General features: G+C 42.8%; 1 protein-coding gene across 1 annotated transcript in view; it reads right to left on the reverse strand.

Moving 5' to 3' along the window:
* The window catches only part of EXOC2 (exocyst complex component 2), a 118,699-nt gene extending 112,815 nt beyond the window's left edge, over positions 1–5,884 (reverse strand). Inside the window, exon 1 of the mRNA XM_030446225.1 lies at positions 5,744–5,884. The gene's annotated coding sequence lies outside the window, so the exon portion shown is untranslated. The remainder of the gene's footprint in view (positions 1–5,743) is intronic.
* Between the last annotated feature and the right edge of the window lie 445 nt (positions 5,885–6,329).

Below are 6,329 nucleotides of genomic sequence, written 5' to 3' on the forward strand. Positions count from 1 at the left end.
AATCGGCAATGTTGTCAAGAAAAACCTTAAATATCTATATATAAACATATCTATATTAAAAAAAAAACACCTCAGCTTTACACAAAACTGTATAACAGATTACCATAAATCTCCCATTAATTTCTAAATTCTCAAAAGCACATGCTCTCCTATCTCAGCTTCTACCTCCACTATCCAGTAAAGTTTGCTTTATCTAGAAGTCATCCTCCTTAGTGTTCTCCAGTGAAACCACTCATCCCTCATTTGTTTTAAAGTTATTGATATTTTCTCTGTGTTACTTTGGTTATTGGGAAAATAGTGAAGAATATACAACCTCATCCTCTGTATTATGCTACTCACAGGCAGAAATTTGAAAAACGGTACTTCAAGCATCAAAAACTATCAAATACGTTTATGCAAATGTATTCAGAAACATCCAGAAGTTCAGAAAAATAAACTCTATAAATCCCAACGGGATGGGATTTATTTTTTTTCTAAAGAAAAGAAACAAGACACCAGGGATTTTTTTTCTAAGCCCTGTAGCTATACACAATATTCTTTATAAAAACACCATACAGCCACTGTAATTACACAGTTCACATGGTTGAAGTTTTAACTTGGGTCCTTGTAGGTAGGACTGCAGCACCAAATTTAAGGTTTGCCGTGTAACTTATTGGCAATTCCTTTTGTTTCAGAAATATTTAAAAGACAAAATGTTCACCTGTGTTACTGAGATTGCTGTATTTTTCATGTTTTCTCCCAACCACCTCTCTGGCCCCTACTCCGAGCAGTACCCAAGCCCTGTGTCATCCCATCTTTCCCTATTCATATGGTCACACACATGCTCAGGCATTGCACTGACCTAGAGCCTGCATGTACAGATACTTTTTCTGGCTTACCTCTTTTAGCTTACCTCTGCTTTACATACTCTAAGACTTCACTATCATGCTTTCAAAGTAGTGGAGCTGTCTGGTGAGAAACTGAAGCTCTCTTGCTTTCTATGCTGATGAACATGAGAAAAACCCCACCAGCTCCTTAGCTTTCAGCAAAAAGTCTGATCAGTTTTCCAGATAGTGAGGTACAAGTGTCACAAGATTCACAGAATTCTTAAATAGAAAATTTAAAGTAATTGTTTTTTTCAATTGAGAAATTATCTAAAAAAATCAGTTTGTCCTCAATATAAAAACAGGCATTTAAAACAGGAGCTTTTGCTCAATGTAGTCTGAAATCTTTAACTACTCCAGGTTTTTTGAATGAATTTCCAAATACTAGACACAATGCTTTCAGGTTATCCATGAAGCGAAAGAAAGAATGCAAGTCTGAATATACATAAAAATCATGGATTTATATTGTAATGTGATCCACAGGCATGTTTACACTGCCAGAGTCCCCACTGGCTTCTGCACAATATAGTATAAGGTCTGCCTTTAAGAATTAAACTGAAAATCTGGGAATCTCTAGTTCCCTTAAGGTCAAGAGAAAACCAGACACATTGAAAGCCTGGTATCTCAGAAATTTCGTTTTCCTTGAAAACAAAACAAACAAAATTAGAAAGGAAACACAGGCTTTCGCACCCATCACTGAAAGCGATCACTGTATATTTTACTGCAAATGCTAACCTGATTAATTAACAGCTTGCAGATCGATTAACAACTTGCAATGTCTGCATATTCATGAACAACTTGTATTGTCAAAAAAAAATTACACAGACCTTTCAAAGAAAAAGCACTATGTACTTCCAAAATAATATAAAATGTATAATTACAAATAATTTCTGCATAGGATGGAAGAGAGGCCTTTGACTTAGTACTGCTTAAATACTTCATTCACCTTTCCCTATATAAAGCATGTAACATACCTATTACACAATTCTTATTTTCAGGCACTGAGCAGTGCCTAGGAAAAATGCTTTGGGTTCTTTTTCCCCTGTCCCCTTCAGGAGATCACAAAACTGAGTTCTCCCTCTAACACTGGAAGGACAATCCAGCTGCTTTTGAACTGAAATACTGGCAGGAATACTAGAAAATAATTTTCAGGTTAAGGTAAAAAAAAAAATAATCAGATTTGTTTTTAAACAGAGACCATGACTTTCACGTCCAGTGAAAAAAATGAAACATCATCTTGGCGTGACTGCGCTACGCATGTGCTGCCTAATCATCCCTCATCCTACAAGCACTTTTGCAAACAAGATTTCCCCCATTACCAAGCATGGTATTTCTCTCCTGGGAAAAGTAATTTGAAAGACAACGTTGCACAGATTTACAGAATATAGGTGGTCCAAGGCAGAAGGTCAAAGTTAAACTAAAGAGCTAACATCTGACTTCTCCTAAAAGATATTAATTCAGCTGGTTTGGGATTTTGAACTGTCAGAGTAGTTTTAAGGACAGCAGCAGATACCACTCTTACTGAAAAACTCCCGCAGAAAATAAATTCATGGCAACAGTCTTCTGAATGTTACCTTCCAGTCCTTCATTGTAAACTTAAGGACTACTGGTATCTCTAGTGGAAAAAACTTCTCTGCCTGTTTGCATACGTACAGCCATTCAAAATACATCCAGGTATGTCTGTTGGTGCTTCAAAGGCTGTTTTGTCCTAGAGTACAAAACTGAAGCTTATTTCATGGATACCTTCAATAGCTATGAGAATCCATGGTTTTAAGAACACCTTTTCCATTCAGCCTTTTGTCACCCTCCTGATGAAGTATTTTTTGTTTTCTCTCTTTATTTTTTTAATGTGAAGTAAGAAAACAGAAAAGCACAGAATGAACAGGATTAAAATACCACTGCTGTTTACTTTCAAGTACACTGCTTACGACTTACTGGATTTACAGCTAAACATACCGGTACATTGAAAGAAACTGATTTGGTACAGTTCTACCTACTATCTAAAAATCTGCACTACTAAAAAAGGTCAGTGGCCTCTGCCTCTCTAATGAACCCACTTTTTTTGTTTTAGTCCAGCTTCACTGTGAGAAGGAGCATAATAAAGAACAGATTGTGTCAGTCGATACAGTATCTTTTTAATAGGACCTTGGGAAAATAGTTGGTAGATTAACAGATTTTAACATATTTGTCAGTTCTTGCCTCAAATGCTCGTAACAGCTAGCAAAAAAGTCTGTTCATAGTCACCAGAAATCCTACAATTCAAAATAATAAGATCAGAATACTACAGACTCAAAAAAACTTAATGAACAGTACCTTTTGTACCGAACATGAAACAATTTCAACACACAACATCCAATCCTCATATGGCAAGTTGTCAACATATTTTTCTTTAAAAGGCTTTTAATTATCTACTTATTGGCCCACAGTTTAGAACTTTAATTCTAAAAATATCTATTAACTTAGCTTGTTACTTAGCACTAATTTCTGATGAAGTAATTACAGCATTTAAAAAAAATACTATCAAGCCTGTGAAAATACCGTAATTTATTGAATAAAGGCCACGAAACCACAAGACAATTTTACATTGTTTCAAATAAAACAGCACATCTGTAGCATATACAAAAAAAAAGTTACATTTTCCATGCACAAAAACGTTTTATTGTTGCAATGTAATATAATGGTATTTTCACTAAAGTAAGTCATACCAGCATACTGAAAATCATTTCCTCCTGTTTTAAATTATGTTTAAGACAACAGAAATCCCATCTAAGTAAAAACATTGTTGTTCAAGGGTGGGCATAAATCACAAAAACTGTAAACTAAGCTATCCATGGGAAAGAAATCAACAGGACATGCCTTCTGCTTCTGCTTGCTGGGTCAGTGCAAACTGTGATAGATTCTAGAGAAACAGGGTACAAAGAATTATAGAGCTCTTCTTCAAGTGAGCAAAAGGTAAAGTAAGAAAACACTCTTCTAAGCCCAAAATGTGTTTATTTGCAGTTTACATTGAAAAAAATACAAATAGATACACTTTAACTGTTTTGACTTTAACAAAAACAAAACCAAAGCTAAGCTTACAGTAATGAAATGCACACAGATCACTAAATTAAGAAAAGACTGTTCACTTATTTAAGAATGGTCAGAAAGCCTGGAAAGATGAAGTGAGATTATGGTTTTAAACTCAACTTTGAAGAATGAATATTTGTGGTTTAGATTTATTCTGATGTTATATCAGAGGCTTAATACTTCACTGGTTCTCAATTCAAAGCTTTGGACTGTATGGCTAGAAATTGTTATTGCATAAATAGCAACTAAAGTGCAGGAAACAAATAAAGCAGGGGGGAAAATAAAGGGAAAGAAAACCCGACAGTACAGAAAGGACGTTGTTCTGAAAAGCTGTAAAACTGGATAGAAGGGCACACTCTTTTAGAAATAGGATCATACACATTTCCAGATAACTGCTCCCCTTGGTAAAAGATCCTTTTCAGGTTGTTAATTAAGGTATAGGAGAGACAAAAGGAAAGATGTTTGGTCATCCAGCTCATGGACTTTTCTGGACTGCAATGCAGTCCAAGGAAGAAAGGAATGCAGAACTGGGTAGAAAGTAAAAAATACTAAGTCACAGGGAAAACATAACACTTTCATTTAGATATCAATGAAAGGAGTCATCTCTCAACCAGTAGACATTTGATGTGTTCCACAATACTTGCTAGGTTACTTGCTTACTGTACTTCCCAAGTGCACAGTCATTTGGGGGTGTTACTTCTGAAACTTTATATTATCACTGAAAACACGGTTAAAAACCAACCAACCAAAAACCAAACCAAAATAAAAACAACAGCAAAACAAATAAACAAACCCGAACAAAAAAACCCAAAAGAACAACAAAACCAGACTGGCAAGTAACCAGCTATTCAGAGGTCATATCCCGCCTCTCCTCTGCCGATTTCCTCCCCCACACAAACGCTTCATTGAGCCGAACAATTTTAGCTCTGGATCGCTCTCCTCCCACCCTACAACCAAGCGGGCCCAGCAGCTCTCGACAGACCGCTGTCAGCACCGAGAAACAAGGGCAGAAGCCACGGAACTACTGCCCTGCCCGCTGGCTGGCAGGCCCGGTCTCACCAGCGCCCAGAAGGGCTCCCTCCTCTCCTTCCTTCCCTCCCTCCCAGCGCACCCACGGTCGGGACCACCGCTCTCTCAGACCTCAGCGCAACCTCCCACAGCCACCGTCACCCGGCGGACACCCCCACCGGCTGGGAGGGGGTCACGGCTGACAAGGAACCGCCCGCTGACAAGCTGCCCCGGCTCTTCTCATCGGGCTGGGGGAGGAGAGAAACCGAGCTGCTGCTGCTGCTGCCTGATGCAGCCGGGAAGCCACCGCCTCCTTCCATCCCCGGCAGGATCGGCGAGGCCCGGGCGCCCAATACCGCCGTCCTCCCCCAGCCCTCAAGAAGACGAGGGGCGACCCATCCCAGCGGTGGTAGCCCGGTACCACCGGCTCACCGCGGCGGGGCTGTGGGTGCCCCCGGTGAGGGTGAGGAAGGGGCGCGGAACACGAGATGGCCGCAAACCAGCGACACCCCCGCACCCACCCACCCCTCGCGTCCCCACGGCCGGTAATGACAGTTCCATCCCCGCTGCCCGGAGCAGGGGCGGGGCCTGGGATGCCACACCCGGCCCCGTCCGGCGGGAGAGAGCCTCGACATCCCCCCCGGTCCGCCGGGGACCGAGTGGGGAAGAAGGGAGGAGGCCGGAGGGAGGTGGGTAGGTCTCCGCCCCGGGGAGGGGGGAATGAGCCAGAGTTGCCCCGCTGCGAGCCGGCTCCGTAGAGCCCAGTGAAGGAAGAGCGGGGCGGGAGGCCACACACTGTCACTCACCGGCAGCCGCCGCCGCCGCGCTCGTATCCGGCACCTGGGGCGTCTCCGCTCCCAGCAGCGCCTCCGCGTCCGGCGGGCACAGCCACCTCCAGCCGCCGCCCGAGAAAATCGAGGGAGCGCCGAACCATCGAGGTGTGGGGCGGGGGCAGAACCGGCCCGGAGTCCCACCCCGTACAGGCACCGCCCCGAGTGCTCCCTGGTTCCGCCTCCCCCGCGTGTGGCCGCGGAGCGGAGTGGGGGGAGGGCTGTAGAGGTTCGTCCCCTCGTGGAGGAAGAGCAAAGGAGGACTAAAATCATGACAGTGGTGGCCACAACAAGAATAGAGTGCTGTGTGGGTGGTGTGGAGAATGGAAGGACAGCAGCTCTGAGGGGAAGGACTTGGGGGTGTTGGTTGGTTGTTAAATTCAGCTGAGCCAGTGTGCACTGGCAACCCATAGAATCATAGAATTGGCTGGGTTGGAAGGGACCTCAGAGATCATCGAGTCCAATCCTTGAACCACCGTTGCGGCTGCTAGACCATGGCACTGAATGCCACATCCAGTCTCTTTTTAAATATCTCCAGGGACGGAGAATCCACCACTTCAGT

Source organism: Calypte anna, chromosome 2 (assembly GCF_003957555.1).
Source record: "Calypte anna isolate BGI_N300 chromosome 2, bCalAnn1_v1.p, whole genome shotgun sequence".
Classification (NCBI taxonomy): Eukaryota; Metazoa; Chordata; class Aves; order Apodiformes; family Trochilidae; genus Calypte; species Calypte anna.